Raw genomic sequence first — 25,615 nt, 5'->3', positions numbered from 1 at the left:
GTTTTAAATAGACTGATAATTACTAAAAAGTTGGCCAGTAAGTTGTTTGTACAACTTGCTATTAAGGGTGGGGGAAAAAATCGATACAGCATAGTATCGCAATATTTTCCGTGGCAATACTGTATCGATACACAGATGCCAAGTATTGATCTTTTATTATAACTGTGTTGGTCAGTTTGTCTGCTTGACAATCCCATTTTGCAGCAATAAAATTGAAGTGAGATGAACAAACAGAGAAATGTGTCTTTTTGGATAAAACAGATGTTGACAAAGTTTTCTTTTGGGGACATAATTTGAAATTGGGAAAAATTTGAAGTTGGAAAAAAGGTAATAAATTGCAATATATGGCAGAATCTTTAAAATCGCAATAATATTGTATCGTGACATAAGTATTGTGATGATATCGTATCGTGAGGCCTCTGGTGATTCCCACCCCTACTTGCTATGTTAACATTATGTATGTCTTTATGATAATATTCGGGAATACAATACTTGGTAAAGAGTTAACACTTGCTTCTGAAACATACATCAATATTACCTGGGCATTAGCTATGTCTGCCTTCATTTTCAAGACAACTACAAACCAAATTCCTGTTGAGAATGTGAGTTTGCAGAAAAACTGAAGCCTAAGGCTAATAATTTCTCAGTGCAAATGGTCCAAAATACATGAGAATAATTTCATCAGGTCTTTTCATAATGTAGCTTTTGTTGTGTGGTGGTTGTGTATATTTTTAAATGTGCCTAGCAGTTTTTATTTTACTACATCACAAACATACCAGATATATTTCAACCAAAACATAATTACTCATTTCTCTTTCCATACAAAATAATATGCACATGCTGTGAAGCTATTTGCAAACATGTTCAGCACCTAGGATTTAGTCAGTGGATTAATAGCCAAGGGGAATTTGCAAACCATCATGAATACATTGAATTCAACATGTTCTTGTCTTAAAACAAATTGAATGCCCAGAAACTTAAGTAGCATTTCTACCTTTTTCATTTACATTTACTCAGAGTCTACATGATGTGAAAATGATGACATTTAAAAGAAAGCGCCACCGTTTATTTGATGCATTAAGGCTGTAACTGAGGCTTTCCATTCAATGCCACTGCTTAAAATATGTAAAGGTTACTGTGTTTTTTTTTATGTGTAATGGAAGGCAGTACAATAGGGATTTTAGTCCTTTGGGCAGTGTTTGACAGGAAACAGAATCTGTACGTTTGGCTTGTATGCAGCAGCAGCAGCAGCATGAGGCTGTAAAGCAGAGAGAATAATGGAAAAAGGGTGAGGAAAGAGGAAGACAGAGGGGAAATGAGGAGAGTAGGCTTCAGCAACAATATCCTTTCTGCTGAAACTTTACATATGTCAGCACTTCAAAAGTTTCCCCATTATTATTTATCCCACATCCCCTCCAAGAGCTTAAAGTATTCATTTGATCAAACCTTTTATTCTGTGCCTACTGTAAATTGTTTCAAGCTGTATGCAGTACATACATTCTTTAAAACATATTGCAAGTAATTGCAGACAAGAAGATTTCCCGACTGAATAAAACAGCGCTTTGAATGGAACAATTGATTCATCTCTGTAAATGTACTTGAGCCACTGGAGGACTTTAAAGACAAATCTGCGTTGGTAGCAGTAGCAGTGCTAGCAGAGTCTCTGTTTTCCTTGTGCCATGATAAAGTCACAGCATTGTGTTTTACAGTCTGTCGACAGAGGAGTCAGACAAACCTCAGATCAAAACTGCAGAGACAAACCAGCAGAACTAAGCCATTGTTTATCGACAATATAATAGCATGCGGTTTTGTCTAGATGACCCAATACGAGAGTTGGATAGCGATGAAACTATGACTTGTCTGCTGCAGTGATGCTTTGCTTATGAAATATTCATCAATTGCGTTTGTAAAGTACATACTTTATGTAATCCACTAAGCCATTATGTGATTTATTTGATTATAACATCTTTCAAATGATTCTGATAGCACAAGTTGTTGTTTGTCCCAGTGTGGTGGAGTCTGTGTTGCGCTTTCAGCCCTTCATTCTTATATCCCTTTCATACCAGAGACGTGTTTGGGCTCACTCGTACACAACACCTGTCACAGGTTAATCTCTGGTTGTCACCATTAGCAGAGAATCCAGTCTCCAATCTAGTTCAATACACTGCACTGCTAAACTGGAGAATTGCATCAAATGATTACTAATTCAAGTCATCAGTCATGTCTTCACCTTCACTTGACTACATATGCTTTCTCTTACTCTCTCGCTCTTTCCCCTTTTCTCTCTTTTTTCTTTGTTTCTTTCTTTCTCGCTCCATTTTTCCGTCCCTCCAGAAATACGTGATTATGCGATCGCACAATTCAATGCATAATCAGTCAAAGTCCGCATATTTATGTGGGGGCTGCATTTTTTCAAATACGCCACACTTTCGCTGCATAAATTGCCGATTTCCGCGCAAAATATGCGGGGCTTGCATGATTTAATAATCCCCGCATTTTCGTTGCAAAAAAGTCACATATATCTTAGCAGAAAGTTGAAAAATGTTGCGTTTACTTCACACAAGAGCAGCCATTTTCCCCTGTTGCCATGGGAACGTTATGAAGTGACGCGAACATCATCGAAAAGCAAGGTGTTGGGGGAATCCCTTTTTTTTTCTCTTTTTCATCAAAACGCAGTTTTTGCAGGTTCCTGCAATTTTTGCAAGTTCCCTCAATTTCATTGCATAAAATTGCATAAATATCCCACATATTCCATTGCATTTTTTAAGAAAATGTGTAATAATAATCAATTTTCTTTTTGAGTAGCCGGTTGAATGAGGTTTTAACATCATTATCATTTAATTTCCATCCCCGATATAAATGCCAGTTCACCAAAACTGGGCATCCTACAACCCACGCATAACCCTGGTTGCTATGGCCATTAGACTAGTTCATGAGAAAATGGTGGTTATTAGTTTTTATGGCGACAACACACATCAGTGGGACCGTAAAGTGTAATACGCTAGTTTGAGTATTCCGTTTTCCTGACAGCTTACCAAGACAGAAGTGAAGTGAAGTGAAGAAATATGAAGCAATTAAATCCAGCGATCCTCAATTCCTCCTTAGCGGCAAGGTAACGAACGTACTGCAAAAAAACTGTCCATGCTTCATACTACTCTGCTCGTTTGTCGCAAAACCTCACCTCAGTGAGTCTGCGACTTTTCGCAAGTCAGTTTATATGGAAGTTTATGTGGAAGTTAGCCCGCTACTACTCTCACAGTTCTTTGCAATGGAAACAGTACACATAAAAATGGCCGCCACTCTGACCATCCTGCTATGTTGATTTGAATGGGAATATCCGTTCTACTCTGATTCTATTTCTATGGTTTACTCATACTTCAGACCACAGACGTCACAATGTCTGTCTGAATGGGGTAGGAAGGTGGAGGTTTTCTTGAAAAGAGCTTGTGTGTACAATGTGTTTTCCGATCACGGAAAGTTAAAGTGCTTGAATTCGGAGTGAAAAGCCAGCTGTCATAGAGAGGTGCGAGACGCGATTATGGTTAATTATGGTCTTCTTTGGAAGACATTCTTAGTGTTGCTCTCATGAAAAGAGTCAACAATAGTTGTTAAAGGAGTAAAAAAAAAAAAAGTTCAAACACTGCTTTCTCTCTTACCTCCACGCACCTGGCCAATCACTGAGTCAAGTGGGCGTGTATGTTGGATTGCAACTTTTTGAAAGTTACAGAAGTAGATAGGCACAGGCCCCACCAATGCTGACATTGGAAAGGTCTGGGCGGAGGTGGTTTCACTGGTTGTTTGACCAACTGACAAGCACTTCTGTTAGAGCATGCCAACACAGTGAGTGTCCCCAGGTGGGATCAGTGGAACTAAGGGTGTAGTGGTTGCAATGCACTGCTGTCTATCAAATCATCATTTTTGATACCACCACTGGATGGTTCTAAAGCCAGAAAGTTTCAAATTGTACACCTAACAGCCTTAATATTCATAGAAAACCAACCTTTGTTCAATCTTTGACCATCAAGTTGAGAATCAATAATTCAGATGGTGTGACGATAGTTACGAGAACCTGTTTATGACTTTAACACTTAATGAAGTCACTGGTGCATGTACATGTGCATGCTTGGGTTTATTATGTGTGTACTGTAGTTTATATGTGCTAGCAGTTGGTGGCATGGCAGGTTGTGCATCTGCTGTGACGCAGGAGGGCGATTTCACCATGGTGCTAAGTGATTCGGTTCATCTCTGGGAAGAAGTTTAATTCTCCTCTTAGTAAGGGTGCCATTAAAATGCAATGACATGAGATTAATGCTCATCTTGTAAGTGACATTTACTTTCTCATCCACCGTGGAAATTGTCTTGCAATAGGCCTTGTTTTGAATGCTGATGAGTATGTGTAGTGACAGTATGAAAAATGTTGAATACACTTTATAAAGAGGAAGGGTATCATAGCTAAGTAAGGGACAAACAGTAAAACAAGACCATCAGCAAAACGGGACCGTGAACTTTGAAACTGCAGTGCAGATTCCAAACTGTATGCTCTTTAAATGGCTGGCCTCAGCATTTGTAATAGGACTGCAGAAGCTGATACCTGACCAGGAATATGATTTATAATGCAATACCATTGTTCTGAAGTTGCTTTTGAAAATGTATAGTTTACTGTCAAAGCATGCCTTTTAAGCATCTTTTTGATTTCCCGTATGCTCCCCTGAGGGGGTCTACAACAATAGAATGTCTTCATGTCTCAGGATTACTAAAACCCTGTGCAACCCTTGATTGCGCTCCCTGATAACATGTCTATGTCCATGCTTCATAAAATCCTATTCATCCTCTTTTTGTGTTTTCTGACTCAGAAATCTCTGAATTTCTTTTTCTCTTACAGTGTGTGTGCGCAGCATCGCAGCATTCAGAGCCCAAACTGTGTGTGTGTATATACACACTTGTGCGAGAGCCGGGGGCACACACTCGATGTGTATGTGAGATGAGGAGAAGCTAAGTGGCTAACACAACCACCCAGATCAGACAGCCTCCTTTGCTGCAAGATGGATTAGAGCCCCACACCTCAGGAGATCAAAGGTAGGAGAAGATGTTTGGTAATCAGCCGCCACTCACCTGCCCTATTCAATGACCGCATGGAGAGAGTGACGAGTGAAGGAGGGAGAGGCCATAATGAATCACAATGAGTTTAGGCTAAGGTCTCTCGTCCTGTCATGTCCATAAATCTCATCATCTTTTGACGTAAGAGGGACTAAAGGAAGTAAGCATTGAGATTTATCCGACTTTTTATATGTTTTTTAGGAAATTATGAAAGTGTGAAAGTGATATAAGTATAAAAAAAACAACTATTGGTGATATACCCTGCATTACTGAGTGTATTTTGTAATCAGTAAGCAAATTTAGAAATATATATATACTGTGTATATATATATATACCAAATCTTTTCAGCACAGGTACAATGTTATTTAAACTCATTTACTCGACCCATCATTACAAACATATTTAGTTTTCTTTTGTTAAATATATTGGAATTCTATTTTAGCAAAGTTCCAAAAGTGTCCAAAGATACTAAATATGCCATGCTGAATTTAAAGAGAATATGTAGAAATAATGCACAGGCATCATTTTTATTTTTAATGTGATACTCCATACATCATATCAGCATATCAGATTTGAATATTTCACTCAAAATAAAGATCACACACGGTTCAGTAGCATCACTGTAATGAAGCAGGTATAGGACAAGCAGAGAGAGAATCTATTTTTGACAACGTTGTACTGTAGATTGTTGAAAAAGCCTGTTATAATATTGACGCTACTGAAGAGGGAATATCTGGGTTCAAGAGTTTAATTTGAGTATAAAAATGTCAGCAATCTAAAACATCAGGATGGACCTCTGTGTAGCTGGCCACGTCTCCAGTTTGGTCAGCGATTCCAAAACGGTTGCGTTGCATTGGTCTTGTGAGATCTGTGAGTGAAACAACCGAGCCAAGGAAAACACACACTTTTGCTCTTACTATTGTGATTAGTATTCTACATTGCTCGCTCCTATCTATAAAATAAATAAAAGCATTGGTGAATGCGACAAGTCCAGGCAAGTTCTCTGGGAGTTGTTGAAAGTAATTCTGGAAAATGCAGGAAAACGCTAACTGAATTAGAGGCAGATGAGGCATTCAGGTTAAAGTACAATAAGGACGCAACAAGAGGGTGAATCATTTTGACACCACAAAATTACCTCCATTCCCTGGACACACTGAACATCACAGGCTGATGATATATTAACTGTAACATTATAACAGCTTCCAGGGTCAAGTTTTCCTTTAAGCTGCTTAAGAAGTACTTGCTGCTACAGAATTGAGTGTGGTCACTGTAATTTAATGGCTAAAAAGATCTTTTCTTCAAGGCCAATTTGGGTCCCTACTGTAGTTGGAAAAAATAAATAGATAGCTCACAGCAACCTAACAGTGACATGCTCTCCGTTCTTCTCTGTGAGCACCACAATGGGTACAAAAGCTGCTTATTGGACTATAATTCAGCACTGTTTGCGTGAAAGGGGATTATTTTATTGAAATTTCTTCAGCTGAGAGGTTTTTGGCCATCCATGTAAAATGGATCCATAACTGTATTTTTTTTTAGGTTTCTCCTCCTGAGTGGTCTCACCAAGCCTGGCAGATGAACTTGTACCTTTAGTATCCTCTCTTATTTTCTCAACATATCAAATAAGACTCAGTTTTAATAGAAATTCCCCATGCTAAGTTTTTTTTCTTTTTAAAGAAGCGCATATCCTGGATTTCTCTTTTTTTTGTGACAGCCAGTTTGAGTGTCAATCATTCCACATTTTGCAAAGCTCCTGTGCAAAAGGCCCTCTTTGGCTCCTCTTTAGCCCTATAGTTTAGAGGGAGGGCTTACACAATACTAAAGGTCCTTCTCAACAATGGAAACAGACTTATTTGTAGTCAGAACATTACTTTTTTCGTCAACAAACTCAGCAAATGCTTAAATTCTGAGCAAACTAGGAAATGCAGCAACTTTTTGCCATATTCTTTTTCAGTATATACCTTACAAATTAATCCTAATCATAAAATGAAAGTCGACTAATGAACAACTAATAAAACAACACACTTTGAGTGCTGAAAATGCATGGATTGGTTAGAACTGATGATACAGTATACAGTAAAGTTTTAGGATAAAGATGACATTTTTGATATATCAGTACATCTTGTGTGTTTGCATATCAAGCTAAACTACATGTAGTTTTAAGATTCTGAAGTATTTATTTTTGTATGAAATAGGTATGCACATATATGAAAATCTTGGCCAATACCAATAACCAATAATAATGATGAGTTTGCAGCAGCATTTGAGTAAAACGTCATCATCTGTCTTGTCTCAGGCTAATCTCTGTTCTGTTAACAAGAATGCAACCTTTTATCCTACATTCTGACTGCATAAAAAAGGGCAGAAAGTGTCAGCATGCAACGGCTTTCTGTCCTTTCTCCATCTCTACTTTCTTTGTGACCTCTCTTACATGTATTTATTTGGTTTCTGACAAAACCAGCTCACAAAAGCTGCAGAAATGGTGTATTTTTAGATAAAGGTGTCAGACTGTACCCTATAGCAAATGGCTGAGTGTGTCAGAGTTTTTGCCAGTGTTGTTTATTACAGGACAGGATATGTTGTTGTCTGGAGGCTTCCTTGCAACTGCTACCTGCGGTGCTCTGTTCAGATCAGAAAGAATCACAGGAGGCTTATAGGTGAATACTGAGAGGATCTGGATTTGCCCAATCAATCAACTCAGCTTGTTTTTATAGAATCAAACCGGGTGTTAGAAGCACAGGGTAGCATACATATCATCGTTTCTCAGAGTTCAGATTTTCACTGTGAATTCCTCTCTTTTACACCTTGGTGCAAAATTCTCCTTTTAAATCCGCATCAAATCGATTTGAAAGCTAACAGATTGCACGTGTCAGTGCTGGTGTTACACCAGATAGATATGTTCAGTGTGTACAAACAATGATGGGAACCTTTCAATTAGGCCTACTGTAACAAAAGATATCTTTAACACACACACACACACACACACACACACACACACACACACACACACGCGCACACATGCACACACACATGTACACGCTCCTTGGAAAGTAATGGCACTTATTTAGCCTATGTAATATTACAAACTCTTAAGTGTGCCAGTGACAGAAAAAACAAATTCATATTCATATGCAGGATAACACGCATTTCATATTTTTTAAGCCACCACATCCCCCACAGGCAGCTCCAGTATGCTGTGAATACAAATGCCAGAACACACAGTATGCTGTAAAGACATTGGATTTCTCTGAGGCACCAGTGCCCTGTGAAATCTACTACTGACAGAATTTGACTTTTTTCTGACTTTGGCTCAAGGAAAGTGGTTTGAGGAGATGGTTTCAATTTCATTGCCCACATGTGCAATCTTGCATGAGATGCAAGTATTGAATATCACTTTGGAGCAGATGGTGTATTATAGCCCCTCAGTGTGTGTGTCAACCGCAGCATTCAATATTGCCACTGGGTAAATCCTTCTCCTCAGCCGTACTGGAAATGGTGAACTGGTTCTGGTGTGACATGCTCAGAAAATAATCTTTGCTGCACTTTGTTCACTGCATCATTGATGCCTGTAGCAAGTTATTCTTTACCTGCTTAGCAGAAACACAGTGCATGTCTGATGAACTCAGTTCCCTCTTTCCAGAATACGTTTTATGGTGTGTGTGTGTGTGTGTGTGTGTGTGTGTGGTTTGAGATGCGTGTGTATGTGTTTAATGAGCTGTTTGTACATGTGTGTTGACTGAATGCATGAGTCTGCCTTAGTCTGCTCCTGTCTGTGTTGCCTCTGGGCCACCTGCCTTTTCCCTACCTCTTTTGCTGGCTGCTCCTGAGGAGTAGAGATAAGGCCCACTGATGTTTGTCTGCTCCCTGGAAGATTACTGAGGCAGACAGGTACAAGGACTCTGGCAGACAGCTACTGTATACTGGAGGCTAAAGAAGAACTTGTTTGGGATGCCTAAGCTGACCACAGCACCAATCCAGCTTGAATGCCATCTGGCCTCTTTCAATGTGCTGTTGCCGTTCAGCTAATTACTGTTCAAAGAGAAACATCGAGTCAATGAGGGAAATATCTGGGACATTTCTTTGACCTAGGATCTTTAAATGATGGTGAATAATCAAACCTAATGTCACTGATATTTCTTTGATTAATAGTGATTGAAATGTAATTTGTAAATCATAATTGCATAAATGAGGATTGAAGTCACTAGGTCATCAGCATACCAGAGACCTACTGGAGAGACAGTAAATACACTGGGAAACTCTTCATCATAATATAATAATAATAAAATAATTGTGTTGACTATTAAAGGTCCCATGACATGGTGCTCTTTGGATGCTTTTATATAGACCTTAGTGGTCCCCTAATACTGTATCTGAAGTCTCTTTCCCGAAATTCAGCCTTGGTGCAGAATTACAGCCACTAAAGCCAGTCCCACAATGAACTTTCCTTAGTATGTGCCATTTCTGTGTCTGTAGCTATTGAGGAGGAGAGAGGGGGGGGGGCAAGGTGGAAGGTGGGGGTGTGGCCTTGACCAACTGCCACTTTGCTCGTTTGAAAGCCATGATGTCTCTCTCACGGGTGGGCCAAATTCTCTGGGCAGGCAAAGCAGAGAAAGGGGAGGTAATCTTGCTCCATATGACCTCATAAGGAGAACATTCCAGATCGGCCCATCTGAGCTTTAATTTTCTCAAAGGCAGAGCAGGATACCCAGGGCTCGGTTTACACCTATCACCATTTCTAGCCACTGGGGGACCATAGGCAGGCTGGGGGAATGCATATTAGTGTTAAAAACCTCATAAAGTACAAAACATGGGACCCTTTAATAAACTATTTTGAAAAGAATATACTCCTCCCTCTTTAAAGTAATTTGAGGACCCCCCCTTCCTTTATTTATTGTGTATGTGTGTATGTATGTATGTATATGTATGTATGCATGCATGCATATATATATATATATATATATATATATATATATACTCACCTAAAGGATTATTAGGAACACCCTACTAATACCGTGTTTGACCCCCTTTTGCCTTCAGAACTGCCTTAATTCTTCGTGGCATTGATTCAACAAGGTGCTGGAAGCATTCTTTAGAAATGTTGGCCCATATTGATAGGAGAGCATCTTGCAGTTGATGGAGATTTGTGGGATGCACATCCAGGGCACGAAGCTCCCTTTCCACCACATCCCAAAGATTTTCTATTGGGTTGAAATCTGGTGACTGTGGGGCTACAGTGAACTCATTGTCATGTTCAAGAAACCAATTTGAAATGATTCAAGCTTTGTGACATGGTGCATTATCCTGCTGGAAGTAGCCATCAGAGGATGGGTACATGGTGGTCATAAAGGGATGGACATGGTCAGAAACAATACTCAGGTAGGCTGTGGTATTTAAACGAGGGGGGCCTAAAGTGTGCCAAGAAAACATCCCCCACACCATTACACCACCAGCCTGCCCAGTGGTAACAAGGCATGACGGATCCATGTTCTCATTCTGTTTACGCCAAATTCTGACTCTACCATCTGAATGTCTCAACAGAAATCGAGACTCATCAGACCAGTCAACATTTTTACAGTCTTAAACTGTCCAATTTTGGTGCGCTCGTGCAAATTGTAGCCTCATTTTCCTATTTTTAGTGGCAATGAGTGGTACCCGGTGGGGTCTTCTGCTGGTGTAGCCCATCCGCCTCAAGGTTGTGCATGTTGTGGCTTCACAAATGCTTTGCTGCATACCTCTGTTGTAACGAGTGGTTATTTGAGTCAAAGTTGGTCTTCTATCAGCTGGAATCAGTCGGCCCATTCTCCTCTGACCTCTAGCATCAACAAGGCATTTTTGCCCCCCTGGACTGCAGCATACTGGATATTTTTACTTTTTCAGACCATTCTTTGTAAATCCTAGAAATGGTTGTGCGTGAAAATCCCAGTAACTGAGCAGATTGGGAAATACTCAAACCAGCCCGTCTGGCACCAACAACCATGCCACGCTCAAAGTTGCTTAGATCACCTTTCGTTCCCATTCTGATATTCAGTTTGGAGTTCAGGAGATTGTCTAGACCTGGACCACACCCCTAAATGCATTGAAGCAGCTGCAATGTGATTGGTTGATTAGATAATCACATTAACGAAAAATCTTACAGGTGTTCCTAATAATCTTTAAGGTGAGTGTGTGTGTGTGTGTGTGTGTGTGTGTGTGTGTGTGTGTGTGTATATATATATATATATTATTATTATTATTTTTATTTCATTTTATTTCTATCTGGGGTTGTTGTGTTGGGATAGGAATCTGTAGGTGAAAATTTGAAAAATCAAAGCCTTTAACATTGTTTGTCACTGAATATTTTCAATGTACCTTGTTCTGATAAAAATAAAAAAATAAAATAAAAAAAACTCAAAGTGACATTTTCATGCCATGGGACCTTTAATATTCTTAAAATATGAGATCTAAAATCTTTCTCTTTGGACTAAAAAGGTAAGCGGGATGAATATATGTCACATGACAATAGCCTACATATCAACTTATTTAGAAGAAATTTCAGGAAAGGATGATTTTTCTCAATTGTATTTGTCCTTTCTTGTTTCCAAGAGACATTCACAGCATTTTTTTTTATTATTCAATAATAAACAAGGAATAAATAATTGACAAAATTACTCACAGAGATCAGATTTGTTTTTAGTTATCATTGCTAAAATGATGTGCGTTGTTGCACTGTCAAGTCAGTATAACTAGGGGTTACAGTTGTCTGCTTCGTGAGAGACAGTAAAAGCTATAATTTTGTTTCTAAAAACCACACTGGATGCTCATTACTCGTGAAAAGTTGCTAATGGAATGTTGATGGGGTTTCTCACTATGATGTCTTTCAATGATGGTTATGAGTAGGCATTGAAAAAAAGGAATACGGTATTTTATTCAGATGGGGGTGGATGATCAATTAGCAAAAGCTTTCATAAGTGAGGACTTGAGGAAGAAATCTGCAAAAATCAAGTGATCTGTGTGTGTGTGTGTGTGTGTGTGTGTGTGTGTGCCTTTTGTATGTTTACTCTTGGAGCACCAGGCTGTGAACATTTCGTTTATGATTAAAGCACAAGGTCAGTGTGGAACTGCCTAATTAGGCCTTTTCTGCATCTGTGAAGAACATTTCAGTGATTTCACAGGCTTCTTGGACATAAAATTACTGTACCTCATTTACGGAGTTAGGGCAGAGAGGGTAAGGAAGAGAAAGCTGCTAAAATGGTGTGACTGCGAGGTTTGGTCTGGGTGCTGAAGAGATCAGGAAAATCATCTGCATCATACCTGTGTGCCTCTGTACAACACAGAGGTACGTTTCCATAGCTGCCCTGCTTGAAGGTTATGTTCAGAAAAGAGTTGTTGAGAGTTTTAAAAAGTGTAAAAAAAAAGGTTGATGTGCAGCAGCAAATGGGTCATAAGGAGGGGAGATAATGTGGGAGATAAATTAGGTAAAAGTGAGAATAAAGGGAACGGGGTCAGTGTACAAAAAAAGGATTGTAGATGGATCACAGGGTTTTGAGCACTACTGTTTTCTTCATAAGTATGATGTATGAATTACAGACAAGGCTATCACCATGCTTAGTCTTTTTTATCAGACGTTATGAGCTTATGTCATAAGCGTCCAACTCCCTTTTGTGTTATTTAAAACTTGTGTTGGTAGATCACTGCAGTCTTGCTTCACTGTCTGCATCCCTCTCGTGCAGGCACATTTTTCCGTCTTTGTGTTGATTTATTCTGTTTGATTGACTCCTGTTTGATCAGAGCTGTTTAAATAGTTGTCTCAATATTTACGTGACCAATTGTGAAGATGCCGTGTGATTGTGGCTCAACTGGCAGAATATAAATTGTTCATTGCTCCCCACGTCATGTAGTAGACAGTCCATCCACATGCCTGACAGCCCTACTTGAAAATGAAATTAGTGGAAAGGAGAGACGTACACGCAGGAGCAACGGACAAGGGATAATACATGATTCACACGCAGTAAGCCTTGGCTGTGTAGCACATCGAATATACATGGGGGAGAAAGCGTAGAGGGGATCTTAGGGTTTAGAAACAGTTAAGAAGCAGACTTTTACAAGGTGAAGTGCAGCTTATGAAGGGAGCTCAGAATGAATTAGACAGTGTAACTGCTTTTGAGTCACTGACTGACAGATTAGCAGAATGACAAATTATTTATTTAAGAATACCTCTGAAATAGCAACACAGTTCCCTGTATTTGGATTTTAAGAAGATTATGAAAGCATAAGAAGCATCTGCTTAACTCAGCCTTCACACAGAAACATTACTGTAGACAGACCACATACTGTATCATATAGTGGAAAAATACCTTGTTTATCGTGTGATAAATGTACTGTTATTAATAGTCAACCATCTTAAATTGAATAACATATGGGTGAAGGCTGGTGTGGCTTGTGGCGCTTTTCAACTTGCAATCAGTGGCAGCATCTGGCCAGTGAATAGCAGTATAACAATAGCAGGAAGTAACAATAGCAGTTAGATGTATAGAGCTGTGAGTATTTCACTAGTCAGCCCTCTTATGGGTATGGGATATAAGCTATTGAAGTGTATATTAATTTAAAAATTATTAGAATGGACGCTGCAAAAATGTTTTCATTTAAAAAAGAGTTTGTGCCAAAGTATTTGAGATGGGTTTGTTTGTAGTTTGGTATTTCGTTGAATTTTCTTTCTATGTTGTAGCAGGAGAGGAAGTGGAAAAATATCAAACGCAGCAGTTTACTCTTGTTAAGGCTGGCTTTGCATGGCTTTCATTCACACATACATTACTTTTTGTTAAAAAGGACTAAGCAGCATTTCTTCAAAACTTCACCTTTGGCTGTTTTTCACTGTATCCTGTTGTGCAGCCTGTGAACATGGAGCAACAATTTTGTCAGCATTATTAACTGCTGTTGGGCTTTATCGGGGCACAGCGGTGCATAATTGGAAAATCTAAACCCATGAAACATAACCATAAGGTCTTCTCAGCCACTTGCGTCACTGTTATTTATGAATTTGCACTGTAATTTCTGCTATCTAGTCTTGGCAAGTATATAAAAGATTCACGGTTAAACTCTGTTGCACAAATCTTCTATCATAATTCACTGGTTTTGTTAGTTTTCTTCTGGGCGTATTTCTCGAAGTTGAATCAATGACCATGTCTTGCTTTACTGTGAACGACCAATACTGCCTGTTGAATGGCAATGAATATCCTACAGGTACTTTGTCTGAGATCAGAGACAAAGAGAAGGACAGGGAGCGATGGAGAAGTTTCAAGGAGAGGTAAAATTAAAGATAGGACCAAGTGAGAGGAAAATGAAAGACCGTCGGATGAGAGATAATAAGGAGTAGAGAGAGGGGTTCAGAGAAAGACCGAAGAGGAGACTGTCAGGGGATTTAGCAAGAGGAACTGAGGCAGGGAGAGAGTCATGATACCTCCGATATTAGAAACAGTATGAGAGGTAGGGAAGGAGTTTGATGAGTGAGTGCAGTGCGAAGTCACCGCAGCATCTCCAGATACGATCAGCACAAGAATGAAGGGCAGCGGCGGGTAGGAAAGCTAGATGCGACGGCTGGCTCCAGTGGTGTGTGGTGAGGGGTGGTATTGTTTCAGCCTTTTGTAGACTTGCTCCAATCCCATTTACAAATTGGAAAGACCACCAGTCACAGTTGCACAGAAACTGGCTGCTGTCACTGGGTAAGCTGGCTGATGGATGGGACCACTTTGCTTGGTGGATCTAATGATAATGGGGCAGAAGAGGTCAGAGTTGGATTACGACTGCCTGGTGGCACGAAGACAGTGGTGCAGACCGTACTCTGTCTAGTTGATAAAACCACTATGTTCCATTTGATTCTGCTGATAATTGACTGGTTATGGCTGGTTAGAGGTAGTAATGGGTCCAAAAATTGGACACACGTCCTAAGTCCACATTTGTTCTAAAATGTCTAAAGGGTACACTGAGTATGCTTTGTATGTGTGAAGTAATAATGCCTATTCAACACTGGGTTTAATGTATTTAATCTCCAGTCTTGGGGGAAAATACCGTCTGTATTTGTAAGCAGCATAACACATTACAAGAGAAGTGAAGGATTAGGAAATGACTGCAACACAGTTAAATCATTATTTGCCTTAATAACACATTTTTGAAGAGTACTATCTACTATGTCTGTTTTATTCAATGAGACAACTGTGAACAGAAGATTTCAGTCGGCTGTGCTCCTTGCCATAAAGGGAATGGAGCACACACACAGAGTAGCCAGGCACAGCTTAGTACACACAGAGCAGCGGGAGGATTTGTCTTGCCACTTTGGTTCTGTCTCAGTCTGAGTACGTCTGCGATGCATACTGTTAAAACTAGAGCTGATCTAGAGCTGTACAGCTGATTCCTCTGGTGTTTTAGTGCAGAGGTTCTCAATCTTTTTTCAGCCAAAGACGCCATACAAGATAAAGAATATAACGGAGACCCCCTTGTGGATGTCACTGGGAATAATTTGACGTAGCCTATTTGTTTTTACACTTATAGTATTAGTTATGTGAAAAAACAACATGAGAAATGTATTAAAAATACATTAGACGTGTATTAAACTTTTGCAGGCTCTAAGAGTAATAGATTTGTTTATCAATATTATTTGTTAAACTATAAAGCCTTTTGTTAAAAAAAAGAGATATTTATTTATTTATTTATTGATAATTCAAATGAATGAATCGGAACACTTTTCACAGATCTCCTGGCAGAGTGCCACGAGCCCCACTTTGAGAATCATTGTTTTAGAGAACAGGTCCTCCAAAGACCTGTAGCCTGGTGTAATGTGACGCAGGAATGACATGAACTGCTATTTTCAGTTTAAGGTTTGGACATGCAATTCAAAAGTTTTGCTTAAGTTTTAACTCTCATAAATCCCAAGGCTCATGTCATTTTAAGACTAAATGAAACGCAATGATTGTCTTTGGAGCTGTAAGCTAACACTGTTACACATTAACAGTCAAGAAGTGCATTTGTATTCAACACTGTCACAGTCCACGCAGTAGTGAATGGAGAGTTGGGATGAGTGAGCACAGCTCACGTGCCATATATTCGTTCTCGTTGGGCTTTTAGTTTTCACTGAGCCGTGAACAGCTCTCCCACGACAGCACAGGTACAGAGCATCTGCAAATGGCAAAGAATCAATTTGCTGTTGAATAACTCCGGTGTTTGCATGTGAGGGACAGGTCCTTATCAGAACTCCCGCTGGCTGATCAAAGTTGAAAGGGGGTCAGGCTGAATTAAAGACTTGCTAATTAAAATGTCCAGGGAAAATGCCAGGCCTCATTTCATTTATCTCCTCGAGCTCAGTTGGGGAGAGAAAGAGAGAGGTGAGATTTGGGAGAAGTGAGGAAAACGAATAAAGGTGCGTTATCCCACAAGTTGAAGTGAGTCTGATACTAGAGGAAAGATTGTTAAACAGGCTCTCTGTGTGTTTGGTAATGATCCGAAATGTGTTGTTCCATGATATCCTGGTTTAAAGGTCCCACCTGTGTGTGAGTTGATAGGGAGATGTAGCTTTAAGCAGATGTTTGTGGTAGGAGTTTGGTGAGAGTGTGTTCACCTGAAAGCAGAGTTCTGTGGATGGATGGATTGAGGCCCCAGGCAAAGAAGCAAATCATGTAATGGGACATCCATAAAAGGCCTGTTTTGTTTTCAGCCTGCTCTCACTTTGTCTTTGTGGCATGGCCTTTTTCAATTCTCCTGTTAGTGAGTGATTACTGTATAGTCTCTGCCCCTGTGGCTGGGGTTTTCTCTCAGGAGGGTTTTGGGGATTTTAAACACCAAATAATGCATTCACACACATTCAGAAAAAATGCTAAAGGGTATTGCTGACTGTGTTAGAACGAGATATAAAATATCCGTGTTTTCTGTGGCATATATCCATTTTTCCCCCCCTGTTAACGTAATATTAGAATTTAAAAGGAATATCTCCCCTGTCACAGTCATTTGAGAGCCCGGTACTATTATATATTTTATATATTTGTCTGAAGATCTGAAATGAGTTGATTTACTAACTAGTTGGCAGAAAAGTTGTTGTTTATGTATTACTGTACTATTTTCTACTAATTGTCATTCAGCATGCTGCTCCAAAATAGAAAATGGCACTTAAAGTGACGGTTCGGAGTAATTTCACCCTAGGATCCTTTGCACCATGACCTCGAGCCAAACACCCCCCCAGAAGCTTTTTTTCACCTGGGTCGAATATTGGGAGAGTTAGCGTTATCAGCTGAATAGCTTAGTGCAGGCGCTAATGGATCCAAGAGTGTATCTTGTACATTACCCCACTAATAATGCCCGAAATGATACCAAACTTCCACACTAGTACAAATAGCTTATGTACTCATAAAACGATGGATTGGAAAGTTTGTAAGTACACCAGGAGTTTATTAAAATAACACTTGCCTGCTGGCTTCTGCTCTCTGCTGCTACTGCTACCGGCAGTAAGACGAGTGCTTAGGGACGTCTACAAATTACAACACCGAAAAGAGATAAATATTATATTATTAACTAAAATATTTATTAATTTAACTTATTTTTTAAAAGTGCTGTAGTACAACTAGCAGGAGATAAGTTATAATTGAGGTAAGTTTGGAGACACTACCTTATTTAATCATTAAATTTCTAATATTTTTGTTGTATCTCTTTTCGGTGTTGTAATTTGTAGATGTCCCTAAGCACTCGTCTTACTGCCGGTAGCAGTAGCAGCAAGTGTTATTTAAATAAACTCCTGGTGTACTTACAAACTTTCCAATCCATCATTTTATGAGTACATAACCTATTTGTACTAGTGTAGAAGTTTGGTATCATTTCGGGCATTATTAGTGGAGTAGCGTACAAGATACGCTCTTGGATCCATTAGCGCCTGCACTAAGCTATTCAGCTGATAACGCTAACTCTCCCAATGTTCGACCCAGGTGAAAAAAAGCTTCTGGGGGGTTGTTTGGCTCGAGGTCATGGTGCAAAGGACCCTAGGGTGAAATTACTCCGAACCATCACTTTAAGCAATAATACCAATGTACTGTAAGTGTGAGAGCATTTGCCATCAGATTGTCTAATATTCTAAGTGTTTGCCTTCTTTGGCACCAGAGTTTTTGTTGTGAAGGTGTCTGAGGCTGACTGTCACTGAGAGCAAATCAGCCTAATGAGATGCCGTGTTGCTCTGTGGAAATGATTACCTCAGGAGGAGAGGCATTAGATTGATAAGGGAAGGCTTTGCCTCTGTCCCTGCGCTGCACCAGCGCCTCCACCACCACCACACTGTTTAGACAGGGACAAGTCACTCCCTCTCAGCGCAAATGACCCATAACATTACTTGAAAAAAAAAAAAAAAAAAAGTGTGTGTGTGTGAAAATGTATACCCTACTAATCAAGATTCATGTAAGACTAAAATATTTTATTTGCTAAATGGAGCCAACTTATTTGCCAAAATAGCACTCATCTAAGTTTTTGTTCCATAGCCTATACAGTGCTTTTGCATTGCCATAGACTATTACTCCATTGGGTGGCAGTGTGAAAATATTTTTTTCGAAAAATATATTGCCAAATAGCACATTTTACACCGCTTATAGTATACCGGTTTTATGTAGGTTCAAGGTGTTAGATAAGCTACCCGGCTGTGTATGTTTGTGGGGGCTGCGTGTCGATTGATGTCATTGCTGCTATACACATGTAACCACTGAGCTGTAGAGATGGAAACTGATGGCGTGTTAATGGCCCAACAGCGCGAACTAAAGGATACAGACACTCTTGGATGTCAGATTTAGAGGAAATTGTACCCCTAACGAGCCTGGCGGTTCTAGTTTTAAGTGAAAAAATCTATTTAAGTACCTAGAAGCTCAATTTCTTAATGTCATTAGTCACAGATTGCGTCTGTATGCTGATCACCATGGTTACCCCAGTAACATCTGTATAGATCTTCACTCTGGGAGCCCAGTTGTCTGAAATGGAATAAAAGGTCATTTTTCTGAAAAAGCAAGCAGGACATTTTAGGTGTGAAATCGAGACGTGTCACACCACCAACCAAGGCGCGTTTCTCCTTTAAAATTGTAATGCTGATTAATCGATAACTAAGGTTATTGATGCAATAAAGGATGATTGCTGAATGTCTCATTTGTTACTGTTTGGCCCAGCATTCTGAGTGTGATTGCTTCCAAGGAGGCTAAGAGACCCATTAATCAGGACTTGGTTGATCGCTTCTCGGGTCAGCAGTGATCTGAGGGGGAAGCTCCTCGAGGTGAATGCAGCAGCAGTTTAATAGCTCACAGTGGACAAGCCGTGAAGCCAGCAGATAGTGGTATTAGTAGTAGTTGTGTGCTGCTCTGGAGGACTTATCTGAATGCAGCCAGTGCACACAGACTTCTGATGAGATTTTGGATCTCATTTTCACATTTCATCCATCCATCAATATCTTTTTTTTGTTTGTTTTTCCTCAACACCTAGCTCACCACTAAATCTGTTTTACAACCAAGTCAATAGATATAAAACAATAATTAAAGAATGCACTGTAGATTTAAGCCTTTTGGTGCAGACATCAATTAGATTGATTATGGGGATGAGTCTAATAATTGTCAGTTGTATTATCCCAAAGACATTATCCCCACTCTGATTTTAGATGGAGTCTGACAGCGGTGGAGTGGGTGGTGGTTGGATGCTGCAATCACCTTCAGGAGCTGTAAGCAGAGCACAAAGGAGAACTAATTGGATTTATGAATGTGGATTGTGATTAGTGATTGAGTGGAGTGGTAGCTTTAGGGTACAGCTAGACCAGGCGTGGCGAGCAAAGGTGGAACCACTGCCTCCCTGTCCTGCATTTAAAATGTGATATAAAACTGAGTTCATATACAACTTCTGCACCAGTCAAACAATTGTGGTCTTAATTTTTAACAACCAGTGAACTGTTGATCCGCCCACAGGCAGATCGTACTGTCGGCCTTGCAGAGATCAATCTGGATAAGCGTTTAGGCTTACTCAGTGGTGTGAAGTGAAGCTGTAAGGAGTTGCCTTGTAGATTTTAAAGTGATATGATAATAGAGGGAAGTATATGACTGGATAAAAGCCAAGAGGTGTGGCTGAGCGAAAGTAATGAATGAAGGTGCTGAGGAGAGTGAATGAAGATTTCTTTCTGATTGGACTTTTGCTAAGCTCCATTTAACTGCTATACCTAGCACTGGAAAAGCATCAACAAATCATACACACGTGTTACTCATGAGCAAAATGACCCCATCACTCTAGAGTCTAAGTGCAATGACTTAAGGCCATGGTAATAAATTGCCACCCTGCTGCATAATTTCACAAACAGTTCAGTGTATAAACTCAGTGCGTACATGAACTCAATCCCTACCAACACTTTAATTGAGAACATGCTGTATGAATTAAACAGATGTTAAACGGATGTTTTCTTTAAATAACCTACATGATTTATTTGAATTGATAATGTTTGTATACACACATGTACTAATCAATTAAATAGAATCACTTAATGCTGATTTTCATCTTTAACTCAAACATCTTGATTCGGTATGTACAGTGTACCTCACGTTAATGTGGTCAGAAAAGTTAGATAGTATCATTAAATTGACTGTAGCAGCTTCTTATTTTAATAACTTATGCAATTCATAAATTCATTATCTATTGCTTGACCCATTAGTGGTTGAGTATGAAGTTGATCCCCCGTTGTTGGCTGTTCACAGTGGAGTGGACACTTAATGCTGCCTGTGTTCTAGTGGTTTCTATTCTGACTGTACAGGATCTCACTTAGCATGCGGATCCAGCTCTAGAGTGGATCCTCGGGGAGACTGGAGGCAGTGCTCTGAGGCCAAGGCTTAACTCTGGGATTTGATATTTCACCTTCTCTCAAGTGTGCTCACTCTCTATTGATAGTTCATACAGTAAATGTTTTGAATCATTCTGCTTGAGGCTCTTATTAGTGTCATCATCATGTATCAGCCACAATCTTCTTTCTTCATATCCAAATTAGATCAGTGGTATAGTAATCCTTGAAAAGTGCCTTATCTTTCCAGGTTCCTACTATATCTTATATTTGATCACAGCACATTTAAGTGTGGTGACTTTTTTAAAAGTAATTCAATGACCTAGGTAGATGTTTTGTATGGAAACATCAGGATTCAAATTCAAAGGTCTTTCAATACAGCAGTCATAGCTGAGCTTAAAATACACATTAATTAAAATGTGCTTGTTTTTTTAAGCAGATTAAACTCATGCCATGACTCTGGCAAAGACATTGTGTTTGTGTTGTTTGGCAGGAAACATACTAGTAATGTACATGGATGTAGTAACAGATAACCACAATTGCTGTCCGTACTAACCCACTTCACTCTTAACAGCTTTTCATCCACACTCGGGAGTACTGGCTCTTCTCAATTAAAACTAAATGAGTGTGCAGCTAATGGTTTTTGACTCTGTGAATGGCAGTATTGGTCTAATGGTCTGCCTGTCATTTTGAGCATGTTAACGTTAACATCATTTATTTCAAAGCACCATCGTGCCAAAGTATAGCCTCATAGAGGAGCGTGCATGGCTGTAGGCATGGTTGTTTTTACTTAAAACTATAATATGGCGCTCTTTTCTGCATGTTGCACAGAAAAGATTACCAAAGGACTTACACAATGGATGAACATGACCGTCATTTTTTATATATTCTGGTGTGAACCAGAGAGAGATTTGACTAAACTAATAGTATAATAGAGGTAAATGGGAAATTGTATGAATGGATAGCAGCTTAGAGCTGTTGCTTACAGGGAGTAATAAAGTAGCCGTAGTGAGAAAGAATTTGTCTGGCAATTGTAAGTTTTTTTTAATTTTTTTAAGTCCCATCAGTGAGTATTTTTTAAAGTTCAGTAAAAGAGACAACTAATACATATCCATCATTTTTCAAACTTCTATTTCTTCCATCAGCTGCCCATTTTGTACGTGATAGATAACAGGGGCTTTTTCACGTCAATCTACGATGCTTTATGGTGACAGCCAGATTTGAGTGTTTTCAGAAGCGAGACAAGTCATCTCTTAAAAGTACTCTCCCTGCTGTATGTTTCCTGCCAAACAACACAGACACAATGTCCTTGAGCTCCAAAGTTTCTCAGGTGAACACATGTAAGGGATCTCTCTCTGATACAGTAGCCTTTGTATCCCCTCTTCACTTTTGTTGCCTCTCTCTATCTAACTCTGACACTCTGGGTCTTTCCTTTTTTCTTTGTCTCTCCTACGCAAACACATAAACTTAGTGCACTGTTTCAAAATTCCAGTTCTATTTATAGAGCATATGTGTTCCCAAAAAGTTTCTCCAGTATGTTAAGCAAAGTTTAAAGGTTTCACTGTCACTCTGAGCATAATACAGATCTAGCTAACAATCAACAGCAGCTTGAGCTCCCAACAGTTGATAGCTTTCTACAGTACACATTTTAGCAGAACACTAGCGCCCAACTAGATCTATTCATCGGGAAAATAATTGTATAATTTTAATCTACCTTGGGTGACATTTTATATAGTGCTTTAAGCGCTATCTGCAGTCTACTTTGTGTGCAGTATTAAGCTAACAGAATGGATGGAAGACCATTACTTTTGTCACACTGCTTCTTTAGTAATGAGTATCTAAACATTAGAGAACTGGCAACCCGACCACCACAGAGTACACTGGCACAAAGACTTGCCATTAATTCACAGCACTAAGAGGATTTCTAATCCTTCATTAAGTGGCTCCATTTATTTAGTATCACACTTAATTGTTTTTTTAATATCACACAACATGTGAGAAGAATTTTGCCTTATTTTTTTAATATAATATTTGTCTCCATAACAACGACACTGCTTTGTTCAGCCTTTTTTGTGTGGTTGTTTGTCTACATTGCTAAATGAACATACATCAAAACATATTGATGTGCTGCACGCATTAAACACTAAAAAAGGCGAGTGTCTGTGCTGGCAGCCGATGTCAACTGCAAATGTTTTTTTTCTCTCCCATTTTAGAGAGCTCTAAAATATTATTATAACTTCTTTTCTGCCTCAAAAATAGTAACTTCATTCATATCAAAAGAAAAGAGGGCTATGACCTTTAGCTATGATGCCTTAGACATCAAGAGTAAAATGTGTTTGTATAACGTTGGTCTGATTTCTTTTCTTTTTTTATAGTTTTGGCCATCATTTCTGTTGGTTATAATAACATTTCACCCATCAAATATAATAGCAGAGATCTGAGGACGTGGTGACACCGCTAGACACAGCTTTAATTTTGGATTCCCCTCAGGAGAGAAACGCGAGCTGTCAGACAACCAGACAGGTTTTGAACAAATTCCCTGTTCAATCCAATTATCACAGTCTTATTATTTGTAAATAAAACCCTTACCAAACAAAAGTAGATTATAAAACAATGTGCACACATTACTACAGGAAAGACATCAACATTTAGAAAAGAGGAAGATGTGCAAAATGTAATAGAAAACTACGATGGACGTTTGGATAATAAACTTTAAAAGTTTACCTTCTTTTGGTCGTTCAAAAGGTTATGTTATATAATATGGTTAAGATATGGACTGATTGTGAGCATCTTCCTCTAATGCTGTGTGTAGTGTTATTGTGCTACAATAATAATAATCCTGTAAGCAAAAGGGTATCAATGAAGGAATCCATCTCTTTCTCTCCCTGACACTGTCTTTCACTAATTAAAGCCTGAAAATATTGTAAACAAATTAATAACATAACTAATTACACTGGTCGGACTGTTCAGCTCTGTTTCAGACTGATACCTCCGGTTCAGGCTGGTCCTCATCCTCAACAGGTGCCCTTTTTCAGTTGTGGAAAATACTTTTCAATGCTCATCTGGATTGAATCATTCAGTGTAAGAGTAAAAAATGACATAACATTATTTGTAATATGTTTATTGGATTCACAGCTGCTACATATAGTGTTTTGACCCCGACAACCCAACTGCATTTTACCACAAACATTTTACTATAACTTTCTAAAACAGGCACAATCGCTTGTTTGCTAAGAGTCGGGTCGGTGATTGTGAATGTGTGATTGTGTAAAGGTGTTCACGAGATATACACCAACCTTTCGTGAACTTGTGAATTTCGCCAGTCGTCTTCTCTCCTTTATGGAGACAGACGCTGTGTGCACGGTGGGGGAGCTGTGTGTGTGTGTGTGTGTGTGTGTGTGTGTGTGTGTGTGTGTGTGTGTGTGTGTGAGAGAGAGCGAGACACAAGTGACCTAGAGACGGAGAAGAGCAGGGAAAGGAAATGGAGCGTAACGTGTTTTTAAATAGCGTTTAAAAAAATAAATTAATAACGCAATGTGCAGCGGCCGGTGTTGATAGTGAGGCGCACCGCCACACATTAGTCTATGTGTGGGAAACACTGTCCACAGAGTTAACATGTTTCATGAAGACTGCCCATTGCCATTAGCTCCAGATTCGATGAAATCTGCAAGTTCAATCTAGACCCAATTTAAAAAGGGATTGACTTTCTCCTCCTCTGTATGTGAGTCAGCGTTTGTCATCTGTTTCAGCCAGGTCATCTCTCCTCTGAGTACATATCAGTCTGCCACTGACCTTCAGATATGAAGTACATGACACATTGAACAGAAGGGTTGCCATTAAACGGAGGAAGGTGTCCTGAAAGAAATGAGGCCATAAAAATAGAGTATGGGAGTATGTGGCACAGCGAAGGGACACATGGAGAGACAAAGGGACACGAAGGGAGAGCAGTCTCTTTTCTCTGTGGCATATAGATCCCATTCTCCCTCTCGCTGAGCAACAGTGTCCATGCTGTTGCAAACAAACTGCCATGTTTTTGTCCCTCCGTCTCTATGTAAATGCACCCCTGCCTCTTTTTCACACCAGACAGATTTAGCCTGGCTGTAAGTCTCACCAATGCAGCACTATCCACGAGTCTCTCTCGCTCCTCTGACATGACTCGTTCCACCATCAGCATGACAGTTGCAGTTCTGAGTTCTCAGTTCCTACAGACAGACAGACAGACAGACAGACAGTCAGTACTTCCAATGCTACCTTAAAGGACCAGTGTGAAGGATTTAGGGGGATCTATTGGCAGAAATGGAATATACTATTTATAACTCTGTTTTTATTAATGTATAAATCACCTGAAACTAAGAATGGTTGCGTTTTCATTAGCTTAGAATGAGCCCTTCATATCTACATACGGAGTGGGGCCTCTTCCACCGAGTACGCCATGTTGCACTGTCACCAAATACAGACTCTAGAGAGGGCATTTCGCGTTTTTACTTTACCTGAAGGCCACAGTGGTTGGTAAATGCTAGAAAGAAGTTACCGAAAGTCAACACGATCATACTGCGCAGACCTAAGACGGTTATTTGAACCCTGCTACAATGCGACCTTGTAGTGAATGAATATGAGGCCAAACGCAGCAATACTCTACTTTATAATTAATTGTTCATTAAGATGTGAGTCACCTTCTAAGTATCAAGATGTAACCAGTTCCGTTGGGCACCCTGGGTATGCGG

At 39.5% G+C, this 25,615-nt stretch overlaps 1 protein-coding gene across 10 annotated transcripts in view; it reads left to right on the top strand.

Annotated features, from left to right (window-relative positions):
* Window positions 1-25,615, top strand: part of grik4 (glutamate receptor, ionotropic, kainate 4) — a 334,323-nt gene that overhangs the window by 87,560 nt on the left and 221,148 nt on the right. For 9 of the 10 annotated variants that reach the window (XM_039786171.1, XM_039786191.1, XM_039786152.1 and 6 more), the window contains one exon: window positions 4,883-5,076. The exons of the other annotated variant lie outside the window; for it this stretch is intronic. The gene's annotated coding sequence lies outside the window, so the exon portion shown is untranslated. The remainder of the gene's footprint in view (window positions 1-4,882; window positions 5,077-25,615) is intronic. 10 annotated transcript variants of the gene reach the window in all.

The sequence above is a fragment of the Perca fluviatilis genome, chromosome 2, assembly GCF_010015445.1.
Source record: "Perca fluviatilis chromosome 2, GENO_Pfluv_1.0, whole genome shotgun sequence".
Lineage (NCBI taxonomy): Eukaryota > Metazoa > Chordata > Actinopteri > Perciformes > Percidae > Perca > Perca fluviatilis.
This window is presented reverse-complemented; position numbering and strand designations above follow the sequence as displayed.